Genomic DNA, 12,086 nt, shown 5'->3' with positions numbered 1-12,086 from the left:
TGATCTCATTGAATGGCAGAGCAGGCTCGAGGGGCCGAATGGCCTACTCCTATCTTCTATGTTTTTATTTCGAATCTTATGCAAGATAGTTCTGTAAAGGGGTGGTTCAAAGAAATTTCAGATGAGTGTAAGTGAGACACTGCAGTTCAGTCTATGACACCCACAAGCCATGTACTCAAACGGAACAAGCTTGGGGTTTGATGTAGTAGAAGGCAAAAGAGATGAGAACTGAAATAAGAGAGAGTAAGAAATGGCCGAAAAATGTAACAGTCAGTAACAGAACATTAAATTTGTCTCTTATCATGGAGAAATCAAATATTCGAAACACTCCGTTTCAAGCAAATATTTATAAAGAATATTAATCTCCAGCCAATTATAGGGGTTAGTAAGATTATCAGAAACATAGAAACATAGAAGATAGGAGTAGGCCATTCGGCCCTTCGAGCCTGCTCCGCCATTCAATGAGATCATGGCTGATCATCCAAATTCAGTACCCTGTCCCTGTCTTCTCCCCATATCCCTTGATCCCTTTAGCCTCAAGAAATATATCCAACTCTTTCTTGAATATATTTAATGAATTGGCCTCCACCGCCCTCTGTGGCAGAGAATTCCACAGGTTCACCACTCTCTGGGTGAAGAAATTCCTCCTCATTTCAGTCCTAAATGGCTTACCCCTTATCCTTAGACTATGACCCCTGGTTCTGGACTCCCCGGCCATCAGAAACATCCTTTCTGCATCTAGTCTGTCCAGACCTGACAGAATTTTATCGGTTTCGATGAGATCCCCTCTCAATCTTCTAAACTCCAGTGAGTATAAGCCCAATTGACACAATCTCTCCTCATACGTCATTCCTGCCATCCCAGGTATCAGCCTGGTGAATCTTCGCTGCACTCCCTCCATGGCAAGAACGTCCTTCCTCAGATAAGGCAACCAAAACTGCACACAATACTCAAGGTGCGGGCTCACCAAGGCACTGTACAACTGCAGCAAGACATCCTTGTTCTTGTACTCGAACCCTCTTGCTACGAAGGCCAACATACCATTTGCCTTCTTAACCGCCTGCTGCACCTGCATGCTTACCTTCAGCGACTGGTGCACAAGAACACCCAGGTCTCTTTGCACTTCCCCTTCTCCCAATCTATTGCCATTCAAATAATAATCTGCCTTCCTGTTTTTGCCACCAAAGTGGATAACCTCACATTTATCCACATTATAGTGCATTTGCCATGTTTCTGCCCAATCACCCAACCTGTCCAAATCGTACTGGAGTTTCATGACATCCTCCTCACAGCATACCCTCCCACCCAGCTTTGTGTCGTCTGCAAATTTGGAGATATTACATCCAATTCCCTCATCCAGATCATTAATATATATTGTGAACAGCTGGGGTCCTAGGACCGATCCTTGCAGTACCCCACTAGTCACTGCCTGCCACTCGGAAAACGACCCGTTTATTCCAACTCATTGCTTTCTGTCCGCCAACCAGTTCTCTATCCAAGTCAATACCTTGCCCCCAATCCCATGTGCCTTAATATTGCACGCTAACCTCTTATGCGGGACCTTATCGAAAGCCTTCTGAAAGTCCAAATACACTACATCCACTGGTTCTCCCTTATCTATTTTACCAGTTACATCCTCAAAAAATTCCAGTAGATTAGTCAAGCATGATTTACCTTTTGTAAATCCATGTTGACTTTGTCCGATCCTGTCACTGCTTTCCAAGTGCTCTGCTATTACATCTTTTATAATGGACTCTAGCATTTTCCCCACTACCGATGTCAGGCTTACCGGTCTATAATTCCCCGCTTTTTCCCTGCCACCTTTTTTGAATAGTGGGGTAACATTAGCTACCCTCCAATCCATGGGTACTGTTCCAGAGTCTATCGAGTTCTGGAAGATGACCAGCAATGCATCTACTATTTCTAGGGCCACTTCCTTAAGTACCCTGGGATGTAGATTATCAGGCCCTGGGGATTTAAGAACATAACATAAGAAATAGGAGCAGGAGTAGGCCAATCGACCCCTCGAGCCTGCTCCGCCATTCAATAAGATCATGGCTGATCTGATCCTAACCGCCAATCCACTATCACAGAACCATCTCCTGAATCTAACAGAATTAGACACACGAAATAGGAGCAGGATCAGGCTACACGGCACCTGGGCCCGCTCCGCTACCCACAGGGCCATGGCCGATCTGAACCTAGACTCATGTCCAAATTCCTGCCCGCTCCCCGTAACCCTTAATTCCCTTTACTTCTAGGAAACTGTCTATTTCTGTTTTAAATTTATCGGCCTTCAGTCCCATCTATTTTCCTAACACCATTTTCCTACAAATACTGATATCTTTCAGTTCCACCCTTTCATCAGACCCTATGTTCCGCGGTATTTCTGGGAGGTTATTTATGTCCTCCTTTGTGAAGACAGAACCAAAATATGTATTTAGTTGGTCTGCCATTTCTTTGCTCCCCATTATAAATTCCCCCGATTCTGACTGCAAGGGACCTACGCTTGACTTCACCAATCTTTTCCTCTTTACATATCTATAAAAGCTTTTACAGTCAGTTTTTATGTTCCCTGAAAGCTTACTCTCATATTCTATTTTCCCTTTCTTAATTAATCCCTTTGTCCTCCTTTGTTGAATCCTAAACTGCTCCCAATCCTCAGGATTATTGCTTTTTCTGGCCAATTTGTATGTCCTCTCCTTGGATCTTATGCTATCCCTAATTTCCCTTGTTAGCCACGGTTGAGTCACCTTTTTTGTTTTATTTTTATGCCAAACTGGGATGAACAACTTCTGTAGTTCATCCATTCGGTCTTTGAATGTTTGCCATTGCCTATCCACCGTCAACCCTTTGAGTGCCAATCCCCAATCAATCCTACCCAACTCGCTCCTCAGACCATCGTAGTTTCCTTTATTTAAATTGAGGACCCTTGTCTCTGAGTCAACTACTTCATTCTCCATCTTAATGAAGAATTCGATCATATTATGATCGCTCTGACCCAAGGGGCCTCGTACAACAAGATTGCTAATTAATCCTTTCTCGTTACATAATACCCAGTCTAAGATGGCCTGATCTCTGGTTGGTTCCTCGACATATTGGTCCAGGAAACCATCCCGTAAACACTCCAGGAATTCCTCCTCCACAGTATTGTTACTAATTTGGTTAGCCCAATCTATATGTTAATTAAAGTCACCCATGATGACTGCTGTGCCCTTATTGCACGCTTCTTTAATTTCCCTTTTAATGCCATCCCCAACCTCCGCCTTACTGTTTGGAGGTCTATATACCACTCCCACTAATGTTTTTTTCCCCTTAGTATTTCTCAATTCTACCCATACAGATTCCACCTCATCAGAGCTAATATCCTTCATTACAATTGTGTTAATCCCTTCTTTAACCAGTAATGCTACCCCTCCTCCCTTTCCTTTTTGCCTATCTTTCCTGAATATCAAAAACCCCTGGATGTTGAGTTCCCAGTCTTGGCCGTCCTTGAGCCATGTTTCCGTAATCCCAACCAAATCATATTCGTTTACCTCTATTTGCGCAGCCAATTCATCCACCTTATTACAAATGCTCCTCGCATTAAGACACAAAGCCTTCAGGCTTGTTTTTTTAACGCTCTTAGACCTATTAGAATTATTATTTACTGTGACCACGTTTGATTTAAACCGTTGATTTCTCTGACTGCCACTTTTGTTTTTCTCCTTCCTATCTTTTGCTTTTATCCTTGTTTTCCTTTCCTCTGTCTCCCTGCTCAGGTTCCCAACCCCCTTCCATTTTAGTTTAAACCCTCCCCCACAGCACTAGCAAACACTCCCCCTAGGACATCGGTTCCAGCCCTGCCCAGGTGCAGACCGTCCGGTTTGAACTGGTCCCACCTCCCCCAGAACCGGCTCCAATGTCCCAGGAACTTGAATCCCTCCCCCTGGCACCATTCCTCCAGCCACGTATTCATCTGAAGTATCCTTCTATTTCTACTCTGACTAGCACGTGGCACTGGTAACAATCCTGAGATTACTACCTTTGAGGTCCTGTTTTTTAATTTACCTCCTAACTCCCTATATTCCGCTTTTAGGTCCTCATCCCGCTTTTTACCTATATCGTTGGTGCCTATATGCACCACGACAACTGGCTGTTCACCCTCCCCTTCCAAGATGTTCTGCAGCCGCTCGGAGACATCCTTGACCCTTGCACCAGGGAGGCAACACACCATCCTGGAGTCTCATTTGCGGCCGCAGAAACGCCTATCTATTCCCCTTACAATTGAATCCCCTATTACTATAGCTCTACCACTCTTTTTCCTCCCATTCTGTGCAGAGCCACCCCTGGTGCCAGGAAGTTGGCTGCTGCTCCCTTCCTCTGATAAGTCATCCCCCCCAACAGTACTCAAAGTGGTGTATCTGTTGGAGAGGGGGATGGCCACAGGGGATCCCTGCACTACCTGCCTGCGCCTAGTACTCTGCCTGTTGGTCACCCGTTCCCTTTCTTCCTGTCCAACCTCTACCTGCGGTGTGTCCAACTCCCTAAACGTGCTATTCACGATGTCCTGAGCATCGTGAACACTCCAGTATGTATCCAATCACAGCTCCAGCGCCGCAATGCGGTCTGTCAGTAGCTGCAGCTGGGTGCACTTCCTGCACATGTAGTTGTCAGGGACACAGGAAGTGTCCCTGAGTTCCCACATCTCGCAGGAGGAGCAGATCACGGGGCCTGGTTTTCCTGCCATGACTTACCCTTTAATTAATTGAGTTTAAATTAAATCAATCAATCCCACTAATTACACTACAGTTAAATAGTTTACCAACAGTCCCCGCTACACCAGAGAGACCTTAGAAGCTATAAAACAGAGTTAAAGTTTAAAAAGAGAAATACTCACCAACCAATCACTTACCTGCTTCCTGCTGACGTCACACTTGGATTACTTTTTACCTCTCTCCCGGAACCTGGATTGGTCGGGCCTCTGGTGATCCCTCGCAGGTCTGCTGCCTCTCCGATCTCGGGGCTCTGGGCCTCGCTGCCTCGGGCAGCTCCTTAAGTACCTCTGCCGCCTCTGGTGCTCCCTCGCAGGTCCGCTGCCTCTCCGGTCTCGGACCATAACTGCTGGAACGGTTCAGTTCTCAATACAATCGCAGTAAATCATGTTCTATTCACTAACCTGGTCTTTTACCCAGCATTCCTCGCGGTGAAGAATGTGCCGCACCCAGTCTACAGGAGCCCAGTGCGCAGGCGCGGTGCCAGGCTTGTGTTTGGAGCATGCGCAGTGCAGTATACGGGAGACGGGCAGAGGCTGCAAGCGGGCTGATGTTAGGAGCGCAATTTTGCAGCGGGTACGAAGCGGCGAGGCGCGGGGCAGGGAAAGGTTTCATCAACAGCTGGCGTAAGTCGCAAGCCCCAAATAATAACCTACAGCTCCCACATTTGGAGCTACCGGGCTTTTTCCTGAAAACAGGCCCAGGTTAACGGCTGCCATCTTTGTAAGGGAATGCGGGAGGGTTTGTGCGCCACCATCATGATTCATCAAGTAGCGGCGCCATCTTAGTAAAGGAACAAAGAGTGAACGGGACTTCAGGGTCCCAGTGACAATCAGTGACTCATTGATTTTATTCTCACTCTGAGTGTAGAACTGAACCCAGCCAGAGTCAGCACCTTCAGTGGAGGAGAGGGAGGGGAACCAGTGAGTGTAGAACTGAACCCAGCCAGAGTCAGCACCTTCAGGGGCAGAGATAGAGGGGAACCAGTGAGTGTAGAACTGAACCCAGCCAGAGTCAGCACCTTCAGTGGAGGAGAGAGAGGAACCAGTGAGTGTAGAACTGAACCCAGCCAGAGTCAGCACCTTCAGGGGAGGAGAGGGAGGGGAACCAGTGAGTGTAGAACTGAACCCAGCCAGAGTCAGCACCTTCAGTGGAGGAGAGAGAGGAACCAGTGAGTGTAGAACTGAACCCAGCCAGAGTCAGCACCTTCAGGGGAGGAGAGTGAAGGGAACCAGTGAGTGTAGAACTGAACCCAGCCAGAGTCAGCACCTTCAGTGGAGGAGAGGGGAACCAGTGAGTGTAGAACTGAACCCAGCCAGAGTCAGCACCTTCAGGGGAGGAGAGGGGAACCAGTGAGTGTAGAACTGAACCCAGTCAGAGTCAGCACCTTCAGGGGAGGAGAGTGAAGGGAACCAGTGAGTGTAGAACTGAACCCAGCCAGAGTCAGCACCTTCAGTGGAGGAGAGGGAGGGGAACCAGTGAGTGTAGAACTGAACCCAGCCAGAGTCAGCACCTTCAGGGGAGGAGAACCAATGAATGTAGAACTGAACCCAGCCAGAGTCAGCACCTTCAGGGGAGGAGAGAGAGGGGAACCAGTGAGTGTAGAACTGAACCCAGCCAGAGTCAGCACCTTCAGGGGAGGAGAGGGAGGGGAACCAGTGAGTGTAGAACTGAACCCAGCCAGAGTCAGCACCTTCAGTGGAGGAGAGGGAGGGGAACCAGTGAGTGTAGAACTGAACCCAGCCAGAGTCAGCACCTTCAGGGGCAGAGATAGAGGGGAACCAGTGAGTGTAGAACTGAACCCAGCCAGAGTCAGTACCTTCAGGTGAGGAGAGGGAGGGGAACCAGTGAGTGTAGAACTGAACCCAGCCAGAGTCTGCACCTTCAGTGGAGGAGAGGGAGGGGAACCAGTGAGTGTAGAACTGAACCCAGCCAGAGTCAGCACCTTCAGTGGAGGAGAGGGAGGGGAACCAGTGAGTGTAGAACTGAACCCAGCCAGAGTCAGCACCTTCAGGGGAGGAGAGGGAGGGGAACCAGTGAGTGTAGAACTGAACCCAGCCAGAGTCAGCACCTTCAGGGTTGGGAGAAAGCCGAGCCAGAAGGAAAAGAACATTGGAGATGGTGCGATGAGTTTGGGTTTCAGTGCAGAGGGACGTAGAGCGAGTGAGATGAGAATTTACAGTTTTGGGGAACAGGACAGGGAAGAATGTTCTGAATTTCTATCCTGTACTTACAGGGCTGACTTTTGTAAACTCCTTTTACAGGTTATTAGAAGGGAAAATATGCAAACGGGAAACGTTGGCCTTTATTACAAGAGGATTTGAGTAGAAGAGTAAAGACGTCTTACTGTAATTATATCGGGCCTTGGTGAGACCACACCTGGAGTACTGTGCACTGTTTTGGTCTCCTTACCTAAGGAAGGATATACTTGCCATAGAGGGAGTGCAATGAAAGTTCACCAGGACTGGTTCCTGGGATGGGTGGATTGTCCTATGAGGAGAGATTGAGTAGACTAGGCCTATATTCGCTGGAGTTTAGAAGAATGAGAGGTGATCTTATTGAAACACACAAAACTCACAGGGCTTGACAAGGTAGATGCAGGGAGGATGTTTCCCCTGGTTGGGAAATCTAGAACTAGGGGTCACAGTCTCAGAATAAGGGCTCAGCCATTTAGGACTGAGTTGAGGAGAAATTTCTTCACTCAGAGGGCGGTGAATCGTTGGAATTCTCTACCCCAGAGGGCTGTGGAGGCTCAGTCATCGAGTCTATTCAAAACAGAGATCGATAGATTTTTGAATATTAAGGGCATCAAGGGATATGGGGATAGTGCAGGAAAGGGGAGATGAGGTAGAAGATCAGCCATGATCTTATTGAATGGCGGAGCAGGCTCAAAGGGCCAAATGGCCTATTCTTGCTCCTATTTATGTTCTTATGAAACTCAAACCAAACATCACATCAAGATCTGACACTCAATTCATCAGGACCTGAATATCATCGGCCTTTGAATGTGGAAGGAGAAATGTTTGTCTGTTCTGTCTGTGAGAAAAGATTTCAAACATCAGTGTGACTGGGAAAGCGCTGAGACCCACACACTCGACTGAGTATGTTTCAGTGCACTGACTGTGGCAAGAGCTTTAACCAGTTACACAGCCTGAAAAAACATTGCACCGTTCACAGCGGGGAGAAACCGTACACGTGTTCTGTGTGTGGCCGAGGCTTCAACTGATCATCCAACCTGGAGAGACACCGAGTTCACAAGTGACTGCAGGGGTTGGATTCTGCTGTTATTGCTGCTGTTAATCACATCCAGGACTGAACCATGTTCATTCTGATAGTTGGGGTTCGTTTCTGCTGATGTTAATAACCCCCATAACTGGGCTGGAGTTTAATATTTTGATATCTGTCAAATAAATCACCTTTGTTTCAATCACAGTGTGTCGAGTCCTTGATTTCTCCAAGAGAACAGGAGACTAATTGATGTCCTGTTACCAACTGCTCCATTTTTGGGCCTTTACTTCTTTCTAACTCTAGATTATTTCAGTTCTCATACCTTCGGTTACTCTCATGGACAAGTCCCAGCTCCCCATACATTCCAGAGTCCCTCTCCTAGCCTTGGTATCCAGGGAAGGTATCGGTAACAAGCCCAGGATCACTAAACACAAAACCCAGTCTGTTCATCACTTTCAGCTACTGGACTTAGTGTGTGACCCACAGCATCTCTCTCACCTTCGATGTGTGAATAGAGCATCACGCCTCAGAACCTGGTTTTAAATTTAATTCCACTCAGAAAATATATTTAACAAGTAAACACATCTCATCAAATAATGGACAAAAAGCCAGAGAGAGGAGATGAGACATTTTTCACTCTGAGTTGTTGTGATCTGGAATGCACTGTCTGAAAGGGGGTGAACGCAGATTCAATAGTAACTTTCAAAAGGGAATTGGATCTACTTAAAGGAAAAGTTTGCAGGGCTGTGGGGAAAGGGCCGGGGAGTGGGATTAATTGGCAGCTCTTTCAAAGATGATCACGGCCCTATAAGACAGCTCTATATTCACAGGAGAAAGGCTGATATCTAACTCCCCGAGAACAGAGAAAGATCCCAACTCTCTGAAAACACCTTGAATTCTTTCTAAAAGCCTTTCAAATGCTGACAGATTCCTTCCATCTTTTGAAATTCCACTGCCGTGTGCCGGGGGTGCAGGCAGTGCTGGGCACAGAGAGAGCAGCAAACCGGGTTCAGAGTGGGCTCGCTGGGTGTACCTTACCCGGGGTTTTCCGATGAGCAACAAACCGGGTTCAGAGTGGGCTCGCTGGGTGTACCTTACCCGGGGTTTTCCGATGAGCAGCAAACCGGGTTCAGAGTGGGCTCGCTGGGTGCACCTTACCCGGGGTTTTCCGATGAGCAGTAAACCGGGTTCAGAGTGGGCTCGCTGGGTGTACCTTACCCGGGGTTTTCCGATGAGCAGTAAACCGGGTTCAGAGTGGGCTCGCTGGGTGCACCTTACCCGGGGTTTTCCGATGAGCAACAAACCGGGTTCAGAGTGGGCTCGCTGGGTGTACCTGACCCGGGGTTTTCCGATGAACAGTAAACCGGGTTCAGAGTGGGCTCGCTGGGTGCACCTTACCCGGGGTTTTCCGATGAGCAGTAAACCGGGTTCAGAGTGGGCTCGCTGGGTGCACCTTACCCGGGGTTTTCCGATGAGCAACAAACCGGGTTCAGAGTGGGCTCGCTGGGTGCACCTTATCCGGGGTTTTCCGATGAGCAACAAACCGGGTTCAGAGTGGGCTCGCTGGGTGTACCTGACCCGGGGTTTTCCGATGAGCAACAAACCGGGTTCAGAGTGGGCTCGCTGGGTGTACCTTACCCGGGGTTTTCCGATGAGCAGTAAACCGGGTTCAGAGTGGGCTCACTGGGTGTACCTTACCCGGGGTTTTCCGATGAGTAAACCGGGTTCAGAGTGGGCTCGCTGGGTGTACCTTACCCGGGGTTTTCCGATGAGCAGTAAACCGGGTTCAGAGTGGGCTCGCTGGGTGTACCTGACCCGGGGTTTTCCGATGAGCAACAAACCGGGTTCAGAGTGGGCTCGCTGGGTGTACCTTACCCGGGGTTTTCCGATGATCAAACCGGGTTCAGAGTGGGCTCGCTGGGTGTACCTTACCCGGGGTTTTCCGATGAGCAGTAAACCGGGTTCAGAGTGGGCTCGCTGGGTGTACCTGACCCGGGGTTTTCCGATGAGCAACAAACCGGGTTCAGAGTGGGCTCGCTGGGTGTACCTTACCCGGGGTTTTCCGATGAGCAAACCGGGTTCAGAGTGGACTCGCTGGGTGTACCTTACCCGGGGTTTTCCGATGAGCAGCAAACCGGGTTCAGAGTGGGCTCGCTGGGTGTACCTTACCCGGGGTTTTCCGATGAGCAGTAAACCGGGTTCAGAGTGGGCTCGCTGGGTGTACCTTACCCGGGGTTTTCCGATGAGCAAACCGGGTTCAGAGTGGGCTCGCTGGGTGTACCTTACCCGGGGTTTTCCGATGAGCAGTAAACTGGGTTCAGAGTGTGCTCGCTGGGTGTACCTTACCCGGGGTTTTCCGATGAGCAGTAAACCGGGTTCAGAGTGGGCTCGCTGGGTGTCCCTTACCCGGGGTTTTCCGATGAGCAAACCGGGTTCAGAGTGGGCTCGCTGGGTGTACCTTACCTGGGGTTTTCCGATGAGCAAACCAGGTTCAGAGTGGGCTCGCTGGGTGTACCTTACCCGGGGTTTTCCGATGAGCAGCAAACCGGGTTCAGAGTGGGCTCGCTGGGTGTACCTTACCCGGGGTTTTCCGATGAGCAGTAAACCGGGTTCAGAGTGGGCTCGCTGGGTGTACCTTACCCGGGGTTTTCCGATGAGCAGTAAACCGGGTTCAGAGTGGGCTCGCTGGGTGCACCTTACCCGGGGTTTTCCGATGAGCAGTAAATCGGGTTCAGAGTGGGCTCGCTGGGTGTACCTTACCTGGGGTTTTCCGATGAGTAAACCGGGTTCAGAGTGGGCTCGCTGGGTGTACCTGACCCGGGGTTTTCCGATGAACAGTAAACCGGGTTCAGAGTGGGCTCGCTGGGTGCACCTTACCTGGGGTTTTCCGATGAGCAGTAAACCGGGTTCAGAGTGGGCTCGCTGGGTGTACCTGACCCGGGGTTTTCCGATGAACAGTAAACCGGGTTCAGAGTGGGCTCGCTGGGTGCACCTTACCTGGGGTTTTCCGATGAGCAGTAAACCGGGTTCAGAGTGGGCTCGCTGGGTGCACCTTACCCGGGGTTTTCCGATGAGCAACAAACCGGGTTCAGAGTGGGCTCGCTGGGTGCACCTTATCCGGGGTTTTCCGATGAGCAACAAACCGGGTTCAGAGTGGGCTCGCTGGGTGTACCTGACCCGGGGTTTTCCGATGAGCAACAAAGCGGGTTCAGAGTGGGCTCGCTGGGTGTACCTTACCCTGGGTTTTCCGATGAGCAACAAACCGGGTTCAGAGTGGGCTCGCTGGGTGTACCTTACCCGGGGTTTTCCGATGAGCAGTAAACCGGGTTCAGAGTGGGCTCACTGGGTGTACCTTACCCGGGGTTTTCCGATGAGTAAACCGGGTTCAGAGTGGGCTCGCTGGGTGTAACTTACCCGGGGTTTTCCGATGAGCAACAAACCGGGTTCAGAGTGGGCTCGCTGGGTGTACCTTACCCGGGGTTTTCCGATGAGCAGTAAACCGGGTTCAGAGTGGGCTCGCTGGGTGTACCTGACCCGGGGTTTTCCGATGAGCAACAAACCGGGTTCAGAGTGGGCTCGCTGGGTGTCCCTTACCCGGGGTTTTCCGATGAGCAAACCGGGTTCAGAGTGGGCTCGCTGGGTGTACCTTACCTGGGGTTTTCCGATGAGCAGCAAACCGGGTTCAGAGTGGGCTCGCTGGGTGTACCTTACCCGGGGTTTTCCGATGAGCAAACCAGGTTCAGAGTGGGCTCGCTGGGTGTACCTTACCCGGGGTTTTCCGATGAGCAACAAACAGGGTTCAGAGTGGGCTCGCTGGGTGTACCTTACCCGGGGTTTTCCGATGAGCAACAAACTGGGTTCAGAGTGGGCTCGCTGGGTGTACCTTACCCGGGGTTTTCCGATGAGCAGCAAACCGGGTTCAGAGTGGGCTCGCTGGGTGTACCTTACCCGGGGTTTTCCGATGAGCAACAAACTGGGTTCAGAGTGGGCTCGCTGGGTGTACCTTACCCGGGGTTTTCCGATGAGCAGCAAACCGGGTTCAGAGTGGGCTCGCTGGGTGTACCTTACCCGGGGTTTTCCGATGAGCAAACCGGTTTCAGAGTG

Source organism: Somniosus microcephalus, chromosome 4, assembly GCF_052327205.1.
Source record: "Somniosus microcephalus isolate GS21.2 chromosome 4, FLI_Smic_1.0, whole genome shotgun sequence".
Classification (NCBI taxonomy): Eukaryota; Metazoa; Chordata; class Chondrichthyes; order Squaliformes; family Somniosidae; genus Somniosus; species Somniosus microcephalus.
The sequence above is the reverse complement of the archived record's forward strand: the minus strand, read 5'-3'. Positions refer to the sequence as shown.